The sequence below is a fragment of the Nomascus leucogenys genome, chromosome 1a (genome assembly GCF_006542625.1).
Source record: "Nomascus leucogenys isolate Asia chromosome 1a, Asia_NLE_v1, whole genome shotgun sequence".
NCBI lineage: Eukaryota > Metazoa > Chordata > Mammalia > Primates > Hylobatidae > Nomascus > Nomascus leucogenys.
The window spans coordinates 92,246,030-92,270,981 of record NC_044381.1 but is presented as its reverse complement, the minus strand read 5'-3'; the positions used below and the strand labels follow the sequence as shown (position 1 = coordinate 92,270,981).

General features: G+C 36.9%; 1 protein-coding gene across 7 annotated transcripts in view; it reads right to left on the bottom strand.

Annotated features, from left to right (window-relative positions):
• Positions 1-24,952, bottom strand: part of NPAS3 (neuronal PAS domain protein 3) — an 871,327-nt gene that overhangs the window by 676,106 nt on the left and 170,269 nt on the right. The gene's annotated exons all lie outside the window — the stretch shown is intronic.

Below are 24,952 nucleotides of genomic sequence, written 5' to 3'. Positions count from 1 at the left end.
AGATAACAAATTTCTGATATATAAGAACAGAAAAATCTCTTCCAGTTTCCTCCATTGTAGATTAACTTACATTGTTGATAGAGAAAAAAATATTTTTCCACACAGATCCTACATACATTTATTGGTAGACAGATGCAATACACATTTTTTAAAGTACATAAACAAATTTGATTACTTATTATCTGTTTTGTCTTTGCTTTTATTCATTCTTCCATTGTTTTAGATGTCCTAAACCTTCCACCAAAAACAGTACCACTGGGATTTAAGTGAGGTTCACTAATTTTTACAGTTTTTTTGTATTTTAATTACTCCAGAATTTTTATGGCTGACATTAAGCTATGACAGCTTTGTATATTTCTCAGAGAGCTGAAAGAAAATAAAATTTTACCATTTCTCTGTTATTAACAAGGGTAGAATCCCATCATAATTACTGAGTGAACACAAGTCGAGGCCAAATATTTCCTTGCCCAGGAAGAAATTTGTAAATCTATGCCTCCCTTAGTAAGTGTTAGTGATGCAAATTGCCTATTTATTCTTTTGAGATTTTGTATCAAGTGGATCTATCATGAAGGGAGGAAAGGGAAATGTATTTTACTGAATTCAGAAGAGTATTTATTCATAGAGTAAGGATTTAGGAAGGTGGGCCACATCCTCCAAAGCCATGGGATTATCTATTTTCCCCTCTAAAAAGAGTAAAGAACTAGAGACCAATACAATGAGAACTCCAGAAACTTTCTAACTTCTCCATGTTTGCTTTTGTGCTCAGTACCTGCCAGCTTTCTAGGACAGTAAGACCCAAGTCTGTAAAATGCAGGATCTGAACCTCCTTCTATAAAGAAGCAGGGATAAACTGTTATCCTTTTTGCAGCATGGCTTGTTTGGAGGAAGAAGCCCAAAGTAACACAAGTAGAGACATAGCCCAAAGTAACACAAGAGACATAGCATGGCCAAGTTGGTTTTATGCCGGAAATGCAACACTACAAAACTCATTAAGTGTAATTTACCACATCAAAAGACTAAAGGTAAAATAAGGACATATTCTCAATATATGCAGAAAAATCATCTGGCCAAATTCTATACAAACTCATAATTAAAAAACCAAACACTTCATAGCATACTCAAAAAAGGGAGGTCCTTCACTAGATAAGAAATGTCCATGAAAAAACTACAGCAAATCTTGGTGGCTGAATATCAGAAAAATCTCATTTAAAATCAGAAACAAGACAACAGCGGCAAAAACCAAACTGCCATTTATAGAGGATGTAATAGGTATAAAGGAAATCCCAAAGAATATGCCCGAAAACATTTATTTAGAGTGTTTTTCAAAAGCAGGGAACAATAAACGAAAAAAAATCAAGACCTCTCAGTAGGGGAGCCAGGGCAGTGGAGACGGAATTAGGAAATTCAGGTAGCTTCAATAGTACTGCTAAGGTTCTAGTTTTTTAAATTGAGCAGTGAAGTGAGAGGTATATATTTTATTATTTCTTACAGCTTACATGTGTTACATGTATTTTTGTAATCAACAAGCATTTCACTATTTTAAATCACTTAAGCCACATGTTTAGGTACATGTGCCCAACCACGAACTTCTCTGGGGTTGGGAACAAATCTCAACATGAGTGGTGAGTGGAGTCTGGCTTGCAGGAGGTGTTCTGTACATGCTTGTTACAATATTAAGTGAAAGAGGAGCCTACCAAGTAGAACAAAGGCATGAGCTGCCACAGTCTTTCCACTTGTTCTCCCTCTGTCTAGAACAGTCTGCCACCCTCTCTTCATTACCTTACAGCATCCAAACCCTTTCATCCTGGCCAAGCCCTTCCCATCCATCACTTCTCCATGTTCATGCTTCTCACTCTGGGAAATCCTTCTGTGGTCAGCTCTCCCCACCCACCCACCTGGATCAGGCACCTCCACAATCTCCCATCCCCAGCCCAGCACACACAGCTAACAGAAACCATCTCAGAGTAACATCTGGGGATCTACATTTTCAACATTTCTAGGAAATTTCTAAGTGCAAGAAAGCTGTAAGACCCCTGCTACACTAAGTTTAGAACACAGGAACAGCATCCATTTTGTTCTGTGGTAGCCTGTCTAGCAGGCAGTAGACACCATCTATCAACTGAATGAAAGAATGTATGCAGTTTACCACTTACTGTTTAGTATTTTTTGTCCTCTATTGTCACTTGCAAGTAGAAAAGTAGTGGTTGACATCAAAGAAAGGAAAAGCTATTAGGAAAAATATAAAACTGAAAAGTCGATTAATATTTAAAACTGAACAATGCACCACCAGTAGAGAAGACTGCAGTTTGAAAACTAGCATGCTATGGGGCTCTTAAAATTGCCAGTTAATTTCTCATGAGGTATCTATGGCCCATTCATACAGCTGAAGGCTAAATGGCGGCTCTTGTGACCTTTACCTTTTCCTAATTCACTAGAAACACCAACTGCCATTTGTGTTCAAAGCCCTTATAAAGCACATTACCCAAATTGGAAATAATCTGAATTAATATTACCTTAAAAATTCCTTTATGCTATTTAACATGTTTTCTTCATGAAAAGTAACTAGTCTATCTAAAATGTTACTATTTTTAAGTAAGTAATAAGTTTGATCCTCTTTCCTAACATGTATAGTTTAAATATTTTTGTTTCTTTCTTCTAACTCCTACTTCTAATTGTTCCCATAATAGTCCCACAAATATTTTATACCCTGGGATTGACCATGTCCAGGGCCTTTCATATATGAAACAGGAAGCAGCTGAACCATGTTTCACAGGCTTTTGTCTACTCTCATTTAAAGAAAAACACACCCGGAACCTCTTAAAAGGATTTCTATGGAATCATCAGTTCTCGATAAAGTTCACAGGTGAGTAATGTCCTCATGCAAATACTCTGCCTTTGCTCACAGATGGATCACACTTCTATCAGACACTGTTGCCTCTGTATCCTTAACACCTGAATTGAATTGTCAGGAGGAAAAAAAAAAAAAAGTCTCGTTTTTTGTTCCACAATTTTATCTGAGTAATTCTGAGAAAATATCTCCCATTATTTCTTTGACTCCTGAATTTTCTAATTCTGTTCCCTGAAGATAAATTTCACTCTTTTCTATTGCCCATAAACATATTCCATTATACTTCAGAGTTAAATCGTATTTCATATATGACCTACTTCCTTCTAGTGCTTATAAAAATTGTTAATAAACTTAATTCCTTCATTAATTCATTAAATTTCATTCATTCATGAATTCGTTAAATAATGCAATGCACCCATTACATGCCAAGCAAAAGTCTGGGCACTGAGAAGTCAAAGAAGATAAAAGTCCCTGCACTCAAGCAACTAATATATTTTAGTGGAAAAAAAAACCACATATTTATTTTTCTCCATCCTTTAAGTACTTTCTTCTTTCTTATCATCCTGTCAATGTTTTCCTATAGGTAGTTCTCCAGGCTCTTGAACTACATCTATTCCAAATGTACTTTGAATGCCTCTTAATAGCTTCCTAAGGCATTTTCCTTGCCATGAATCCTAAAAGGTAATGGTACCTTCACTTCTTTATATTATGCAATTTATCATTGCCCTTTTCTTCTTGTAACACCTTTTCCTTTGCAAAATTGATCACTATGTTTAAACACCTTATTTTATACTCAATTATAAAGTTTGCTTAAAAGACAGTGTCTTGCTTTCTTATTTAAATATTCTGCTTTGAAATATTCTCATCAATTTTCTCTCCTGGGTTAAGGTTTTCTCCCAACATTAGTCTTCAGATAGCTTTCGTTTTTGTTGAGGATACATGTATCAATCTCATGTTTCTCTATATTTCTTATCCTTTAACATGCCTCTTTCAGTCCTTATTTCTTAGCAATAAAAATATCTAGTACTGACTACATGCCAAATATTGTTCTAATATGATATCTGCTCTACATGATATTGAATTTAATCCTTACAACCCTTTAGAGAGAAGTAGCATTATCCTCATTTTACAGAGGAGGAAACTAAGACACAGAGTGATGGTGTAACTTGCTAACTAAAGACAGTCACAGTTTGGATATAAGTGGTCCGGCTTCCGAGTCTCTGCCTTCCCTTACCTGTTATGCTATGCTGCCTCTACAATGTAGAGGAAAAGACAACTCACCCTTTCTCATCCCATGTACCACAAGAAAACTTTTCACTCCAAACATCTACCCTGATGTTATTGGGGGGATAATGGTTTGAATAAGCAGTCTAGTTTCCCAAAGAAATGTACACAATCTTTCCTCTATAAAACTTCATAGAAGCTGGACACAGTGGCTCACACCTGTAATCTTAGCATTTTGGTAGGCCGAGGCAGATGGATCTCTTGAGCCCAGGAATTCAAGACCAGCCAGGGCAACATGGCAAGACCCTGTCTCTACAAAAAAATAAGCCAGGCATGGTGGCAAGCACCTATAGGCCCAGCTACTCAGGAGGCTGAGGCACGAGAACAACCTGAGCCAGAAGTACAGATTGCAGTGAGCTATGATCCCACCACTGCACTCCAGTCTCAGGGACAGAGTGAGACCTTGTCTCAAAAAAAAGAAAGAAAAAACTTCACAGAAAACACTGCCAGCCTATGGAATTCAACACATTGATACTAATTGATTTTAAGCCTGCCAAAAAAGAAACTCAACAGCTGAATATACTTACCTGTTAATCTCTCTCCTTTAGTTTGGTGTTGATCTGTTTTTAAGCTTACCATTATTTCTCCAGCATTACTTGGTTTTTCTTTTTCTTGGGGCCTACATATTATCAGGAAATTACATATAACTCTGCTTCTCCTCCAGACTATATCCTACAGAGGCCTAGGCAGGCTACACCTTGGTTTCTTCTGCCTCCCTCTCCACTCCTTCTTTTGCTTTTGAGTTGTTGCTCCTTCTCCCTGCCCCCACCCACTTCAGCAATGCTTATTAACCACCATGCCTGGACCAGGTGGCATATAAAACACTGAAAGGATGGGACAGTTGAAATAATTATCCTGTGTTACCAGCACCCCAACTCCTAGTCAAGTAATGAACAATACCCACAAAATCCCTGACACTGTGCTCTTGTGGCATCTCCCTTGGTTCTTATTAATGACAGGTAAGTGGCTCCCCACTTTGTCTCTAGTAGTTCCCCCAAATCCCCATAACTCCAATTTATACCCCAAATGTGTCCCGTGATAATCTAAAGTAACTGCTGAAGCATAATATCACGGACCATTTACAGTACTAATTCTGATAGTTATCTTCTAAATAAAATGTTGTTGAAAAGATGTATCTTTGTTGTGTGCAGCAATCACAGTCCGGCCAGTATTTCCCAGGTTTTTAATAAATATTTCCTTAAAAATAAATAATACTCCTAAAGCGTTCATGAATAAAAGTATTGTTTCATTTTCGACTTAACTGAAAACCTTTTTATTCTAGTGATCTTATAATCAACACTTCCACAATAAAAATCTGTAGTTGATCTCTTACCGACTTCTTCAAGAAAACTTTTCTCAAAGTAGCCCCTTAAACTTCATTTTCTGTCTTCTTTCCCTCAGTCTCTGTTTCTCCTGCTGACCCCTTAACCATCTCAGTCTTCTTATAAGGTGTAGGATATTTGAGACCTACCAACCTTTGCGGTAAGAGTGACACCTGTAGGCAATTAAACATTTGAGCCCCTTCCTGGCATGAAGTAAAAAAATAAGTTTAAGATCGTTTGAACCTAGGAGTATCACAATATGAAGGTGGGAACTGTAAGGATCACAGGTTCCTTAAAACACTTGCTGAACATTACTGATAATAGTATTCGCAGAACCAAACCCCAAAGTCATTTTAGTGATCTTTGTTTTGCAAAATATCGATCAATTAAAAATAAGTGGCTTTTGAGTTGAGTAATTCGAAATGTCATTGATTTATGTGGCAATGTCTGATCCCTGACATTGCCAGCCTTATTTTTGCTAGTTATTCAAATTAGATTTGATAAGTCCATCTAAAGTTTCCCTCTTCTGGAGAAAGGTGATGGTTATATAGTTCAAATTTCCCACTTTTACTGAAGAAATACCAAAACTTTCATTTCACACTTCCACAGCACAACTTAGAAATTCCACCATTCATTCAACCTACAGCAGTAGGGATAAGACAAACAGGGTGTAAAGGTACAAGAGCATGTCTGCTCCAGAATCAGAAAGGCATCCCTTTACAGCCCAGTGCTGTTTCTAAGTGAACATCTACACCAACAGAAAATAATCATAGCTGGATACAAACTACTACCATTTGCAGTTGAAGAAAAATCCAACGTGCTCGTTTTTCTTCTATTTTAAGTGATATATTAACACAGTAATTTCATTTGTACACATGAAAATACACAGTAAGTAAAACACACTGTTTTAGGGTGCTCATGGAAAGTTATGTGTTGTTTCAAAGATAAACTTCTGTCATCTGAGTATCAGATCCTCTACCAGTAATAAGTGAGATACAATTTCCACATGAGGTATAATCAAATCCTTAGACACACATTTTTAGTTCACCTGAGTTTTCTCAGGTGTAGCAGCTTCTCTGCAATTGAGCATTTAAGCTTCAGTAATTTCTCAGTTCAGGCACTTTGTTTTTCATACCCTACTTTCTGTGTCTTTCAATTATACTTTCTATTTCCAGGATATCTGACATGATTCTCTCAGAAGAGAACAATATTTTTCTTTATAAAAAGTTATGTCAGAGAGACAGAGACTGATTTACTCTGAAGTCTCCATTCATTAGCAGTTCTGACTGCTAAAAAGGTGTCCTTTTAAACAATCTGGCACTCATTCATTTAACAAACAATAAGCACCTGCTATAGGCTAAATACTTTCCTAGGTGCTGGGATTATACAGGTAAAGTGAACAAGAGTCATGCCTTCAAGGAGCAATCAGTCTAGTGGGGGAGTCAGACTCATAAATAAATAAATAAAATATGGTGTCATAAGTGCCATGTGAGAGGTTGGCCTAAATGCTAAGATACCCCATGGAGAGGGCAACTCATTCTGTCTGCCTAAAAATGGATGTTTTATCTCAAAGACATAGGAACTGGTTCGTCAAGTATGAATAAAAGTCATCAGGTGAAAAATAAAAGGATATTCCTAGAAGAGGAAATAGCATATGCAAGGCCATGAAGTTGTAAAAGAATACAATGTGCTCAGGGCATGATGAGTCACTTGGTATGACTTTGGGTCAGTGTGCATAAGACAGACTGTTAAGAGAAGAGGTCAAAAAGGGAGATTGAGCCAATAGACAAAGGAAGAGTGATTCAAACATTCTGAGTAATGTAGTGGCTACTGGAACTATATTTCTGAAAGATAATTTTGGCAGTAATTATCACTGAACAGGAGGGATAAATGATGGAAGACAGACCCATTACAAACTGGAGTTTGTACATGTGAATTAAAAATACAAAAGAATTAAAATAGTGCTAAGGCATCCTGCTACTAGCAGGTCCTAAAATAGCTGACAAACTCATACTTCTCCTTCACCTTAAGTGTAGTTTTCTTTCTAATTTTGAGGCTCATAGCCTTAAAAAAAACCAATGCTTCTCAAATTCAACGGATATAGGAATCATCTGGGCATCTTTTCAAAATGCAGATTCTTTTTCAGTATCTCTCGAGAAGGAGGAGAGCTGAGATTATACATTTCTAATAAGCTCCCAGGAAATGCCAATGCTATTAGCCCATGGACCAAACTTTGAGTAGCATGTCGTAATGAGTCAGTTATATTGCTGCCCTTTCTCAATAAATAACTTCACAATGAAAACTGAACACTTGAACATCACTGTTGGTTGGATGGGTGTAAGGAAGCATGTATGTTTGTTGTCTAATACCACTTAAGAAGTGATATGACACACTGGCTAAGCATTTGCAATGAATGAAAACAGACTATGGTCACCTCTCATAGCAGGTATCGTGCCCTCAATGCCAGAGTATCCATCTTGTAAACCAAAGTTGGCAATAGTTGTCATTTAAAATCTCTAATTGGTTCCGGTAATCATATCAAAGTTCATTTTCAGATTTATGTGGCCATTTCTGATAGAAATAAAAAGTATGGGCCAGGCGCCATTGCTCATGCCTGTAATCCCAGCACTTTGGGAGGCCGAGGCAAGTGGATCATGAGGTCAGGAGTTCAAGACCAGCCTGGTCAAAATGGTGAAACACCATCTCTACTAAAAATACAAAAACTAGCCCGACCTGGTGGTGGGTGCCTATAATCCCAGCTAGTCGGGAGGCTGAGACAGGGAGAATCACTTGAACCCAACCTGGGCGACACAGCAAGGCTCTGTCTCAAAGAAAACAAAGTATCTGAAAGTATATGTTCCTAGCAGAGATGATCTTCAATGACTGCTACTATAGTAATGCAGTTTTAATGTTAAATGGCTTGGTTACTGCCAAGAATATATGGCATTAAACAGAAGGCCTTCATTTAGTTTATCATTTCAAATTTCATATATTGACCCTCTAACTAGAGCAGAACCATCTGTAAGGATGACATCTCTATAGTTCTCTGAAACAGTCAACATCACCTACCAGAAATGTAACACAGGAGTAGGGCGTGAACAATATATCCTGATTCTGAATGCCTTACTTTCCTTCTAAGGGAGCAACTTTACCTGGATTTCAAGTTTTCCTTTCATCATTTTCCTGGTGCACGGTGACACAGATGGTGTGAGGTAATTTTATGCACTCCATCTGAAAGCACCAGTTCCCCTTTTCATTGACCAATCCATGCTGCTTCACACAAAGGAGACATATTGGTGATTTATCTGGTGTAGTACAAATCAAGACTAAACAAAAGCAATTCATTCCAAATCAGGACCTAGCCCTGAGCTGGAGAAACTTAGATGTCCCTTGATTGTTGCAACAGCAAGCACCATTTTTCTATCTTGTTTTCCTCCCTTCTCCACTAAAAATAGTGGGAAAAAAATATTAAAAGAGCTGTGAAAGGGAGAAGTTGTGGATTGGCAAGCATTTCTGTCTTACGTATCATTTGATCTAAACTCCTTTAAGAAATAACGGCAGTGGAAAAAAAAACAAATCCTCTGAAAAATAGAGAGTACTAAAAAGCTATTCATTTAAGCTTGCAAAATTTTGTCCTAACCTAAAATAAATTTGCTACATTTTCATGTAATTTATTTGCAATTGAACACTTTAAGTAACATTACATGATACCAACTGCTTGCCTGAAAACTTGTGAAGTTTTGCTGGTATATAGTAATACTTTACTAAGATGTTTCAGAACATAAAAAGCAAAATCAATGCTGGAAAAAAAATGTTCTTTTTGTTCTAGGGTCTGTGTTTGGAAAATATTGCCATGTAGCATTTATGGTAACAGCTGTACGGTTAAACTTTAGGCACAAACTGAACTGCAGAGGATCTGCTGCATAAATAAAATCCCCATGGCAACTAAATGTGCTACTAGATAACAGAGAAAAAAGGATTTATGTGTTTGCTGAGCTGTCTTGCCCTAAAGGAATTCTCCAGGCAAACGCAGGCCACCTGCCACATGTTATATTAAGCTCAGCCTTCTGGACTTATTTTCAAATCCACAGCAAAAAGGTCCAACTACTTTTATTTGGAAGTTTCATTGTTCTTTATTCCCAGTCCCTCCAAAAATAAACAATTCATTTTTCAACTTCCCTGCTATATTTTGCCCTGGATACAAAAGATAATTAATGAATTTGTTTGTGCTCCTAAACATTTTGTTGATCTTACTGAAATAACAAGCATATTTACAACAAGAAAGTTGTTTTAATTTGTAGATAGAACTTGCCCATCCCATATAAGGCAGACCGTATGGAAAAAGCACAGTGGTTGATGAGGATATTTTGAAGATTACCATGAAAGAATACAACCATAAAGATAAACATTTTCTGTAAATTTATTGTGAAAAACATGTATAGTTCTTCCTGAAGGAGAATATGGATATAAAACATTCTAGACTTTTGTTATAGTGTCATTAAATCAATTAACTTTAAAATAATTACTTAAAATGTTTCCTTTTTTCCTTTTAAGTATACTTTCCCACTTCCAATCCCAATCATAGCTAAAGATACTTGTTGATACTACTGCATATTTATATTAATGTTGATAATATTGCAATGTTATATAATATTAAAGTATTTTTGAGTATATGAAATACAATGTGATATATACTATTTGAACTGAGAGAGGGGAAAAAAAGACAAAAATTATGTGAAAGTCATTCAACATAATTCCCTACAAGAAAGGAGGGAACTAGACTGGAAATATGCTCCTCAAAACTTGAGATTTAGTTTAACTTACGTGAACATTAACCTTGATGAAATAATGAAAGAGTACTCACCTGTGAATAATTATAACTATTATCTATTCCTCAATCCTGCCTAAATTGTAGAGACAGAATACATTTAAGCTTTTTCTGTGTTGGTTAATATGGAGGTGAAAGGGACAAATGAGTCACTGACACACAAAAAGGTCAAAGATTTTGACAGTAAATAATCAATTTGCTGCTTTCATTTACTTCTGGTGACATGCATTTATTATAACAAAAATTATTTCCAGGTATTTACTAATATCAACAGAAATATCAATTATGACTTTACTAAGTAAAAGATACAAACTTCTATCAAATAAGTTTACAATTTCAGTAAGATCTTTGTTCTGTCTCAGAAATGTATGGACTTTTACAGGTAGATTTCCACACTAGCATCTAAGGAACAAGCAAGTGTTCAGAAAGGATCTTGATTTTTGCAAAACACAAATTTGGCTATTCTGCAATACAATCAAACCTAAATCACCATAGCAAGACACACCATTAACACTGTACTCTTTGGCTTACACAGAACAACTCTTGCCATCCCAGCTAATGTAAACATTTCAGCAGCAAGGTTATTTCTCTGTCATGAGAGAAGATACTTATTAGGAATAGCAAGTGACACCTTCAGCGGAGGCAGAGTCCTCAGGTATGCTTCCCAGCAGTCAGTTTCAGGTAAGTCTATAAGTACAGCCATAGCTCTCAAATAGAGTTTGATGATGATCCCCAGTCAAATCCCCTCTAGCCATGAATCTCCCTCCTCCCCAGATTATTATATAAAAATAATGCTAAAGAGAGGCTTTTGAATGTCCCCACCATCAAGAAATGATAAATGCATGAAGTGATGGTCATGCTAAATACCCTGAATGGATGATTATACAGCATATATTTATGAAAACTCAAATTGTACCCCCATAAATATGAACAACTATAATGTGTCAAATTTTTTAAATAATGCTGTAATACTAATGGATTAGAGTGGAATGTACACAAATTATAAAGAAAGAACATGCTTTTTGTGTGATACTCTGTTACAAAGCAATGGTCTATTAAAACCTTCTAAAAATCAATATTTATTAATACTTTGGCCACAGGTCCTACACCAAAATACCAGTTTTCTTTCTGGGCATACGTTTGGACTACATGTTGCAGCTTGCCTTGAAATTGAATGTGACCATGTGACTGAGTTCCAGCAGACAGAATATGAGCAGAAGTGGTTACATGCTGCTTCTAGGTCTGGTCCATTATAAGCTTCTCCAGGTGACCCGGGTGATGAGTGGGTGGGGAGGGGATAACAGGCACCACTCAGAGTGATTCTGCCATTCTAGAAGCCTGGCACAACTTCTGTCAGCTTGGAGAAGCAGTAAATTCATGTCCACCAGTAACATTCTTGTGGGAAAATTCTGAAAATAAAAAACTCTTGTGTTAAGCTATTGAAATTTTAGGGTTTGTTAAAGCAGCTAGCATTGCTATAATATAGCACTTAGTAATGTCTTATAAGTTATTTAATAAGAAGAAATGCATATGCAGTCTATCAAATAACTTGGAAGGAGGTTAAATATATATACGTACATCTATATTTCAAAAGTAAACTTACTTAAATTTGATTCCAATTTGAATTACAACACATGCTCATCCTGAAGTTCTTGGGAAGTTATGCAAATTAGTACATACAACATTCCTAAGCAAGATTAGCTCGTTATAAAATGAATCAAGGGTAGCTTCGCAAAGAACAGAAAGTAGCATGTTTACTGTTTAACTTCTAAATTATCAGCTAATTATGTAGGGAGCTAGTTCAGTAAAATAGTGAGACATAATCCCTTTGTGACACAACTGGGAAACTGCTCTCACTGAGAATAGTGGCATTTTGAGTGATTTCCTCCAAAAAGCCACTAAAAGGCACCCAAGTAGCTTACAACAGATTTTAAAGCTGACTCTTTTTTCTTTTTTTAAGAGAAATGACAATTTGGACGAGGCTCCCATCTGTGTATTGCAAATAAGGGATACAGAAACATGATTGTTGAAGTACTCGTGAGGGACCTTGGAGTCTCCTAAAATATGGAGTTCTGTTTTCTAGAAAAGACATTTTAAAGTCTATAAAATAGACTTTAATTTACAAATCAAGGATCCATCATGGAGATTTCTCCCTAGCAGTGATGTGGGCCAAATCATCAGATACATGCAGGTCACCTTCATAGAATTTTCCACATGTGTTTTTCTTATAAACCACTGTACATGGAAACCAAAGTCTCTATCAAAACAAATCCCTAATGGATTGCATATATGACCAAGATAGGGTGATGACCATCTTACAGAAAAACAATGAACAATTTTTGAAGTTATTTTTATACTTAGGTAAAACATATGGATGATTTCTATCTAAATAGTTTGCATTTCTAGGTACTTTCTTTACTCAATGTGTCTAGTTAAGATGGAACACCTTCTAGGACACACACAGTCCTTTTCAGAATCACATCATTTTACCCTACCAAAGAAGTTGTTGACCCATCATAATCTCAGACTCAGATAAGATGTCTTATGACACCAGCATTATATGCTCACCTTGTGAATTTTTAAACAAACATACAGTCACACACACTGAGCAACAGCACGACTGGGTACGTGACCTCTCTTTCTCCACAGACAAACCTCTGGGAAGACGAGCCTGAACTCACTGCACCCGCCTCCTTCCTAATCCTTACTTCCTTAAACCTTTGAAACCTAGTTTCTAATCCTTCCACTGTGTTGAAACGTTTTTCTCAAAAGTCCCAAATCACCCACCAACTATCAAAGTGAACAGCCTTCTTTCGGTCCACAGTCTACAGGACCTTCCTCCAATCCCTTTCCGATATTAACCTTTTCCTTACTATGCTTAAAGCACTCAGAACAAAGACTGGCTTGCAATAAGCACTCAATAATGTTAGTGATGTTACAATTATTATTTGTTCTTGAGATTCTATTCTATCATGTCTTCCTTAGAATAGGAATCTTTTCCTTCCATCCTACTTGGTTTGTTGTGGTCATGAACTTCTCCTTCTCCCATCTTCTGAAGTCAACTTTTCCACAGTCCATATCCTCAGGATGCTTTTCATTTTTATTATATATTTTTGCATCTTTTAATTACAGCATTGTAATCTACCCATTATAATACCTATAAACTCTCTAGATATTGCATATTCTATTATTGAGACTTCTTTTATACTAGAAGCTGCTCCTTTGATTTCTTGACTTGTAAGCCTTCTTGGTTTCTCTTCAGCTACTATAAATGTCAAACTGGACCTCATCAATAAGTAGAGTTTAATGTGACCACGACATGTAAGGCAAGCCCACAATATCCCTGCTCAAAACTCTCATTGCTGCAGGATTAAGTAAATGGAAGGCTCAGACAGACAGGATTGTTCTCATCTGTTGATTGCATTTATGTGCTTGCATTTCTTAATTACTGATGACTCTTATAAGAAGTACCCTTTCAGTAACCCACAAAGTTTGTCAAATACTCAAGTCTCTCATAAGGCAGTAACCTTACAACATATTAGTATCTCACAGATTCTCAGCAGCACAGCATCATTCTGCTTGAATCCATATGCATTTAGTTTTAAATGCCTTTCAGCACATGAATCCCAGGAAGCACTAGAATAATGTCGTGCTGAATAACATTAATAAGTCAGGAACTAGGCTGGGCATGGTAGTTCACGCCTATAATCCCAGCACTGTGGGAGGCCAAAGGGGGTGGATCACTTGAGGCCAGGAGTTTGACACCAACCTGGCCAACATGGCAAAAACCCATCTCTACTAAAAATACAAAAATTAGCCACGTGTGGTAGCACCTGCCTGTAATCCCAGTTACTCGGGAGGCTGAGTCACAAGAATTCCATGAACCCAGGAGGCAGAGGTTGCAGTGAGTCAAGATCGTGCCACTGCACTCCAGCCCGGCCAATAGAGCAAGACTCTGTCTCAATTTAAAAAAGAAAATTTTCCACCATGATCAAGTGGGCTTCATCCCTGGGATGCAAGGCTGGTTCAACATATGAAAATCAATAAACATAATACAGCATAGAAACAGAACCAACGACAAAAACCACATGATTATCTCAATAGATGCAGAAAAGGCCTTTGACAAAATTCAATAACCTTCATGCTAAAAACTCCCAATAAATTAGGTATTGATGGGACGTATCTCAAAATAGTAAGAGCTACTTATGACAAACCCACAGCCAATATCATACTGAATGGGCAAAAACTGGAAGCATTCCCTTTGAAAACTGGCACAAGACAGGGATGCCCTCTCTCACCACTGCTATTCAACATAGTGTTGGAAGTTCTGGCCAGGGCAGTCAGGCAGGAGAAGAAAATAAAGGGTATTCAATTAGGAAGAGAGGAAGTCAAATTGTCCCTGTTTGCAGATGACATGACTGTATATTTAGAAAACCCCATCGTCTCAGCCCAAAATCTCCTTAAGCTGATAAGCAACTTCAGCAGTCTCAGGATACAAAATCAATGTGCAAAAATCACAAGCAAAACTTATACACTAATAACAGACAAACAGAGAGCCAAATCATGAGTGACTCCCATTCACAATTGCTTCAAAGAAAATAAAATACCTATGAATCCAACTTACAAGGGATGTGAAGGATCTCTTCAAGGAGAACTACAAACCACTGCTCAACAAAATAAAAGAGGACACAAACAAATGGAAGAACACTCCATGCTCACGGATAGGAAGAATCAATATCGTGAAAAAGGCCATACTGCCCAAAGTAATTTATAGATTCAATGCCATCCCCATCAAGCTTCCAATGACTTTCTTCACAGAATTGGAAAAAACTACTTTAAAGTTCATATGGAACCAAAAAAGAGCTCACATTGCAAAGTCAATCCTAAGCCAAAAGAACAAAGCTGGAGGCATCACACTACCTGACTTCAAACTATACTACAAGGCTACAGTAACCAAAACAGCATGGTACTGGTACCAAAACAGAGATATACACCAATGGAACAGAACAGAGTCCTCAGAAATAATGCCACATATCTACAACTATCTGATCTTTGACAAACCTGACAAAAACAAGAAATCGGGAAAAGATTCCCTATTTAATAAATGGTGCTGGGAAAACTGGCTAGCCATATGTAGAAAGCTGAAACTGGATCCCTTCCTTACACCTTATACAAAAATTAATTCAAGATGGATTAAAGACTTACATGTTAGACCTAAAACCATAAAAACCCTAGAAGAAAACCTAGGCAATACCATTCTGGACATAGGCATGGGCAAGGACTTCATGTCTAAAACATCAAAAGCAATGGCAACAAAAGCCAAAATTGACAAATGGGATCTAGTTAAACTAAAGAGCTTCTGCACAGCAAAAGAAACTATCATTAGACTGAACAGGCAACCTACAGAATGGGAGAAAATTTTTGCAATCTATCCATCTGACAAAGGGCTAATATCTAGAATCTACAAAGAACTCAAACAAATTTACAAGAAAAAAACAAAGAACCCTATCAAAAAGTGGACGAAGGATATGAACAGGCACTTCTCAAAAGAAGACATTTATGCAGCCAACAGACACATGAAAAAATGCTCATCATCACTGGCCATCAGAGAAATGCAAATCAAAACCACAATGAGATACCATCTCACACCAGTTAGAATGGCCATCATTAAAAAGTCAGGCAACAACAGGTGCTGGAGAGGATGTGGAGAAATAGGAACACTTTTACACTGTTGGTGGGACTGTAAACTAGTTCAACCATTGTGGAAGTCAGTGTGGCAATTCCTGAAGGATCTAGAACTAGAAATACCATTTGACCCAGCAATCCCATTACTGGGTATACACCCAAAGGATTATAAATCATGCTGCTATAAAGACACACACACATGTATGTTTATTGCGGCACTACTCACAATAGCAAAGACTTGGATCCAACCCAAATGTCCAACAACGATAGACTGGATTAAGAAAATGTGGCACACATACACCATGGAATACTCTGCAGCCATAAAAAATGAGGAGTCCATGTCCTTCGTAGGGACATGGATGAAGCTGGAAACCATCATTCTCAGCAAACTATCACCAAGGACAAAAAACCAAACACCACATGTTCTCACTCATAGGTGGGAATTGAACAATGAGAACATGTGAACACAGGAAGGGGAACGTCATACATCGGGGCCTGTCTTGGGGTGGGGGGAGGGGAGAAGGGATAGCATTAGGAGATATACCTAATGCCAAATGATGAGTTAATGGGTGCAGCAAACCAACATGGCACATGTATACATATGTAACAAACCTGCACATTGTGCACATGTACCCTAAAACTTAAAGAATAATTTAAAAAAAAGAAAAAAAAGAAAATTTAAGGAACTGTGCAGGTCTTCAATAATGTATTTTTTTAAATGATGCAAAGTAAATTAAAAGTAACCCATCTCTTTTATTTTGGGAAACCTGCACATTAATAATGGAATATTAAGGCAACAATGGAATAGAGTTCCTGGGGATATAAATTATAAAGTGAGTTGCTTTGCTTTGTGAATTACTGTAGCAAATTTAATCCAAGATGATAATAGGGCTATTTTTTAAATAATTCCAGCTTCTTCTCTGTAAAAGCCTGGATTCTTATAAAGCAACTGTGCCAGTTATTAAGCTATTGTTATCAGCCTCAGAATCACCGTTCTAAGCTCTACCCTAGATGCTGGGGCTGAGACTTGGCCAACTGCCTCTGGGCCCAGTGAGCGGCTCCCTATTAGGCTCTGCTGTAGGGGGATATTCAGGGAGACTGCATGGCTGACAGGAAGAAGGGCCTTGCTCCCTTTGGGCTTTCTGCCTGGCTCAGTGAGTATCACCCCCGCAGTTTCTATTCCCCAACAGTGGCAGAGCCTTCCAAAGGCAGCAGCTAAATTCACTTTGCAGTTTTTCCAGCACTTGCAGGATCAGCCTCATCCCTCTCCTCTTCAGAGACAAACTGGCCCAAGTCCCTCTTCAGAGGTCTGAGGTTCAGCCTCACAGGGGTCTCTCCTCTCCATCCCTCAGTTTTAGCTCCCTCCACCCCAACCTCTCTCTTGTTTCATGCAGTCCTGAAGGTAGTGCCTGCTTCCGGACAACTGCTATGTCAGCAGTCTCATTTTACCCTTTCAGTTACTATTAATAGTTTACAACATAAAACCTAGTTAGCAATTCTTTATATTAAATTCTCCGGGTTCAAGTAGCTGTTGTGTTCCTGCCCCCTGACTGAACCTAGAGATACAGAAATGCGCATTTGGTTTCAAATGCCTTTCAACAAATGAATCCCAGGAAGTAGTAAAGAAAAATGTTGTGCTGAGTAGTATTAAAAAGTTAGGAACTGTGCAGGTCTTCAATAATGTATTTTTTAATGATGCAAAGTAAATTCAAACTTTGCACATCCCATTTAAGCTTGCATTTCCCAAAGTATATTCTAATGATTATTAGTACTATAAGGTACCCTTAAAAAATTGAAAAGGTTTTTTTGTGTTCAAAAAGTTAGTAAAACAGCGTATCACAGCCCTCCCACAGACTACTACTGTGAAAATTCAGCAATGAGAAAATTAAATGCTTTAAGAAGTCCTACTATAAAAACTGTTTAACCAATGTTGTCTAAACTTACTTCGGCCTGGAAACCTTCTTTTAAATAACTTTTTAATACTGTGGAACTGGAATTCAGTAGATTACTCTTGGGAAAATGGTTACTCATTGCATATTAAATTTAAAACCCTGTCAAATCATTTTATACAGGCAGATCATAAAAGATCAGTCATATGTAAACATGTACAGTCTAAATATTAAGAATATTTAATATCTCAAGTATTCAAATAATAACATTTATTAAATAAATTGAATGTTAAGTGATTAGGGTCTTAAAATCATTTCTGTTAAACAGAATTTGTCACTCAACGTAATATGTTGTAAATATATCAGCAAAATACTATTACAGAGAGCTCTTGGCCAGGACACAGAAATAGCCTTCGTATAAGGAACTGGTGTTAGAGTTGTACTTAAATGGTCATCTACTTGTATTTATAAATATTAAAATTGACATCCACCTATAGTGCCAGCTACTCAGGAGGCTGAGGTGGGAGGATCGTTTAAGCCCAGGAGGCAGAGTTTGCGGTGAAGTGCACTCCAGCCTGGGAGTCAGAGAGAGACCGTGTCACACACACAAAAAAATGACATGCAAATTACAGATAAGAGGTAATGTGTATAAGGCTGTATACATGTAAAAATGAAAAATATAAACAGCATTGCTAAACAATGCTAAAGTCCATTCCAGTTTAATCTGTGCTCAATAAGGTATCTGAGACAAAATCAACTTTATCATTATACTCTCACCACAAGAAGCCCCAAATTGCTCAAACATATAAACAAACATGCAGGACTGAATATATACTAGAAAAATTACATTAATTTTGCAATATCAAATGCAGTATTTTACCGAAGATGTAAACTACACTTGAGTCAGTATTTCCCAGTATGTTAATACTTGGATATACTGCAGATTTCATTCTATGAAATGTAATCCCCAGAGAATAAAAATATAAAACAGGATTTTCGAGAATATCTGCTAGGTGGTAGGCAATTGAGCTAGGGTTATACACATAATATAAATTTTTGCCAAAACAAAAAACCAAAATGAACCAAAAAAACCTGTATGCTTAGTAGTATCACCCCCATTTTACAGGTGAGAAAACTGTGGTTCAAAGATTTAAAAGTATTCCTCTAATTACACAATTTCTATTGGCTGGAATCAGAATTTGACACTGTATTCTAACCTCATGCTCAGTTTGGAAAGTACCCCTTCTGTGACACAATCCTGAATTCACATGGATCTTTGAAATGGCAAATGATTGTGGTAATATAGAGATGTTCCACTATATTTCAAAATTGTTTCAGGCAACATGTTTCTTTATTACTACTAGGAATGGTTTATTGGACTTTGCAATAAATCAAATCAGGATTGTAAAGAAAACAAGATAAAACAAAATCTTCTTCACAAACACATAAAAAACAGTATAAGTTTTACTCTAACTTGATCTTTGTTAGATGCGATCACATAAAATACTCCACCAATAGATATGACAAATGCACTTTATATTTCAATGTGTCAAACCATTTCAATGCTCTGAAACTATGTTGAAGCTGGCAGGCAAGCAGACGATATTAAATTTTTCTCTGGAATCGACTTCAGTTCTAGACTGAATTATTGGAATTTTAGTGACCCTAAAAAAGGCTGTCAGAAATGATATTCAACACAGAGTTTTCAAATCTAATGCTCTATTACACATACTTCACATAAAATAATATAGTTTCAATATAAACAAACCAGTCAAAAACAACATTCTATTTGTTCTTGTAATTTTGTACACATTTTGATATTGATTTGTCACAGCAGATTCTAAAATGCCTTTGCTTCTTAAGAGAAAACGCACAGCATCTATTTCATAATTCAATAGTTCATTTGGATATGATACAGTCATAATGCTTGCCTAAAATGGACTTTTTGTTATTTGCCAGTAATTCCAGCACTTTAGGAGGCCGAGGCAGGCGGATCATGAGGTCAAGATTTCAGGACCAGCCTGGCCAACACAGTGAAACCTCATTTCTACTAAAAATACAAAAATTAGCCAGGTGTGGTGGTGGGCACCTGTAGTCCCAGCTACTTGGGAGGCTAAGGCAGGAGAATCGCTTGAATTTGGGAGGTGGAGGTTGTAGTGAGCCAAGATTACACCACTGCCCTCCAGCCTAGGCAACAGAGTGAGACTCTATCTCAAAAAAAAAAAAAAAATCAGAACAATAAATAGATGGCTAATAGCTATCAGCAGGCCTGGATTTCTCAGTTCTACTTTTTTGCTTTTTTGCACATAGAAGAGAATTATCTCAAGTGATTTTCAGTAACACAAAACTAGTAGCACTGGGAATCCAATCAGTGAGTAGGGAGATGGCTTGTCACCCTTCTCTAGTTCTGCGAGGAGGACAGTCCTCTTTCATTGCACGTAAGTTTTAAAAATAACAACTTACAAAGCAATTCACTCCTGAATTTATTCTATTTTTTCAAAGAATTAAAAGCACATTGTGTATGAATCTATGTTATCACCCTTGTTTCCACTGCTTACTGTTTAGCACAATACCAGTACCATGTTCCTAGCAAACAACATTAAATCTCAAGAAGTGTCAATATAAGAGAATTAGAGAATAAAATGGGAAGCCAATTAGCTAACCCATAAACTTGTCCTTTTAAACTTCTATCATTTTGTAGAAAATATGTTTTTTCTCATTGCAGCACGTATTTAAAGACATAAAATCAACCCTGGTGCCCATCAATGGTGGACTGTATAAAGAAAATGTGGTACATATACACCATGGAATACTACACAGCCATAAAATAGAATAAAATTGTGTCTTTTGCTGCAACATGAATGCAGCTATAAGCCAATATCCTAGGCAAACTAAAGCAGACACAGAAAACCAAATACTGCATATTCTCATTTATCAGTGGGAACTAAACATTGGGTATACGTGGACATAAAGATGGGAACAACAGACACTGAGAACTACTAGACAGGGGAGACAGGAAGAGGGTAAGGGTTGAAAAACTGCCTGTTGAGTACTATGCTCACTACCCTACCTGGGTGACGAATTCATTTGTACTCTAAACCTCAGATCATGCAATATACCTTTGTGACAAAACTTGCACATGTACTCCCTGATTCTAAAATAAAAATTAGGGGAAAAAAGAAAATATATTTTTTTACACAGCATAAAGCCCCAAAGATCAGACTCAATCTTTGGATTACCTAGCCCTGTGATACCAAGAAAGAAGTCACAAGAACCCAGGGTAGAGAGTTCAGCTCAAGAGAAGGGTCTGGTTAAATGCACAGCTGCATCCTGGTAAATAGGGAGCACCTACCCAGCAGCCTTTATTCTGACCAGAAGACACAGAAAAAGTGACAATACAACAGCCAGTGACACTCACATGGAAGCAATAGCCCATGGTCCCCCAACCCACTCCTAAAAGTAAATGCAAGTACAAACAAACCAACGCATGCACACACACGCCTATTTTCAGATGTGTCACTGTAAGATATTCATTATATTCATAGTGTTAAGGGAGAAAGTCCCTCCGTCTAGCAGCATTCAGAATTGAAACACTAGGAAATCATGTGGTGTTCTTGGTTCTATCATAATTTATAGTATGAACCAAGACAAGTTGTTTAGACCTCCTGTGCATCAGTTCTGCAGGAAGTAGATCATTAATATCTGCCTCTTCAAATTATGTTCTGGAAATAAAGTGATCTTTTAAAATTATAGATTATTGTTTCTCATTAGCTTGTACTTAAAGATAACAGCTTTTATCATTTAAGAGCAGGTCTCCAGTGGAAGACTAAGGTGGTCTTATTCACAATTTTTCAAAAGGTTCAACTGATTAGTCAACCACTTTGGTGGGATAACGATTTGCTTCTCCTTTCATTCATCAATTTATTCTGATTCACAAAAAATTTTGATACCAATTTTGAAAATTTTACTCTAGTCCAGTTGAGGATCAGCTTGACTCACAAACCTGGGATAAACTCAAACTGAATTAAAACAATGGAGAAGGTGGCATTTAATAGCAGGTTAAGTGGAAACAAAGACATCTTTTGAATTGCTACTATTATATTTGGGACAATACTGATAGTCAATCCATAAACTAGAGGTAAGAACATACTTCTTTTCTTCTCAAAATAATGTCCATCAGCTTTAGAAATTAAAATTAGTTTATCTTACAAAATAATTTCCAAAATTTTGCAAAAAGGAAGGAAAAGTCTATCTTGGATGAATTTGTGGTTTATTAGCATAAAGAAACATATTCCTAAGAATTTGGAGCTTTGATCACAGCAAGGACATAAGGAGGTCATTCAGTCTAGGCCTTCCTATTTCTAAGAAGCACTGCACTTACAGAAAGCTGGTATTCATGTTTGGTTGAGTTCGTTTCATGTAACTATTCCAAAATCACAGTCAAAAGAGTCAATACTTCTTTGATATCCAAGCTTCCAGGGAAGAAGCAACAGACATGTCTCCCCATCTAAGCTTCAGTCTTTTAAATAACTCCTGTGGGAATAATCCTGAAAGACATCAGCCATGTCAACCCATCAATCTTATCCATGTCATTCCCGGATATTTTTTAACTAAGATTTTTGTTTTTGTTGTTTCAGGAGCATAGTTTTGATCTTTTTTTTTTCCTAAATAACGATATATGTTCGATATGTATGCCTGAATTATGAACACAACACCAAATTGTTGCAACTAGCACTAATTTGGGACTGATTAACATTAGCTATTGCCTGGTCCTGTAACACAACTGCATATTTATCTAATATTGCACGACTCAAGGAGTAGTTTTTGCTGTGCTTTAGTAGCCCATGTAATCTAATTTAAAGATTTAGTTAAAACTAGGTAGAGATAACAAATAAGTAGCTGGATAGACAGTTTGAAACTTGGAGGTAGGTTGAGAACTGAAAATGATGCTTTGAAGTCATAAATGTAAACTTACAGAAAAAAAAAAAGCAGAAAAGCAGAAAATCCAGATCATAGGAGCAGCCACCATCATAGTAGTTCTTGCTCTATTTCTTACTACATTTATCTTACTCAGTTTTCTCATCTCTAAAATGGAGTGAATGGGTCATACTTCAGGCTTTTTGAAGATAAAGTTTAATGCTCCTTGGAAGAAATATATTAAGTGACAGAGCAAAGCATCACTTGCTTATATGTTTAATGTGATCATTGCATAAATAACTACAAATTTGAATCTCAGCATTTAACAAACATGACTATAATCCAATTTATGTGATGTATGTTTGGTGATTTTTAACCTTTACATCTTTTATACAAACACGTGGATTACTGGAAGCAAATATATATACACACTTCTCCAAGATACAGTAGATGCTTTCCCACATCATGAACCCTCTCCTAGATATATTCCAAAATTCCTATGTTGGCTAGTAAAACCTTCCTTACACATCAGCAACAAACGCAACCCCCATTATCAATGCTGACATGCTTAGTGAATAGCTGCTTCTTCATAAACTGAACTGTGTCTGGAAAGTCAAACAAACCAAACATGAAAATGGGCACCAAATTTTTTTAAATCCATTCTAAATGCAGAACATACTCAATTGTCTGATAAATTGGTTAAAACTGGTGCCACTAGAATTGAGTCACTGAAGAGTTTATTTCTGTCACTATATTAACTGTGTGATGTAGCAATTGCACCTAATGAACTTAATGTGGCTTATGACTATGCACTGCTTCCTCTCAGAAACAAAATCTAAATGTTCCCATGTTTGGCCAACTGGCATCTAACACTACGTCAGCACAGGCACACAAGCCACTAATGTTCCATTTTGGCCTCTGGCTAATACAGTTTTATTTCACATGTTCTCTAAATGTAAGATGTTTGCACTAAAATGCTCAGTAGTTTTTAAAAATAAAAAGCCACAGAAGAAATTTGTCGTTTCTTTTTGACGAGTTCACTATATATAAAATTTCTACAACTCACTACAGTGTAGTTGAAGAGGATTCTCAGAATTAATCACAAATGTAGTAACTTATGGACTTTTACCCACATGAACTGAAATGAAATCATCCTTTGAAATGGAGCATGAAAAGAAAATAAGAACAAGACTTTTAAAAATCATGACAACCCTTCAATAAATTTGTGGAATGGTACTAAAGCCATACTGCAATGCTCAACTCTACTTTATACTCAAGGACCTTGTTATAAGTGAGGCTGTTAGAACAAGGTCCTTCTGTTATTTACAGAAATGAACTCACCACACAGGGAGATGCAATAGTCTACATTATAGTGAGTCTGCAATGTAGCTGATACCCATACAGATTTTTTTTACAGCATTCTGTAGTTCTGCCTTTCTCCTTTCATGTTCCCTATTGAAGCCAGATGCCATAAGCTTTTAGGGACAAACATGAGCTCTTTTTGTCAACAGCATATTTAGGATTCTAGAAGTTGTATTTTTCCCCCTTTTCCTTTAATGGTATATCCCTTCCTCCTTTCTGCCACACATGAGCTACCTGCCCCGTGCTGTTCTTGCTGCAGCTCTACCCTCACTGAACTCAAAAGGCATGGCCTCTCTTAAAAGAAGCCTAAATCTTATCATTCATATTCCTCCTCTCTGGAAAACACAATCTCCAGACAAAGTCATCCTGTGCTTCTGCACACATATGCTTTAGCTAATCTCTAGGTGAAGCTGTTCCAACTCCCTTCATTATTACTCAATCACTCTCAACACAGCCAAAGTGCTGCTCCTCTATGACTGAGTAGCACCGACCTCAAAATAAAACTTGAAAGTCTAAAGCTGAGGCAATTAAAATTTCACAGTGCAAATAAATCTTGCCAACTGCTCTTTGGCAATATCTTCAAGGATGCTATTTTCTACAACTGGATCATTGCTATAAATGGTACTTAGGACCTTTAACCCCAAGGACACCAAAGCTTGTAAAAGCCTAAATATGTAGAATAAATTCAGCTCAGCAATAACACCACTTAAGTAAGCCAGAAATAATATACAGAACAGCACATGAAGGTTGATAGTAAGTCTACATGATGCAATGGCAGAGCTGCCATGTCCATTGACTTTCAGGTGAGCTCTTGACA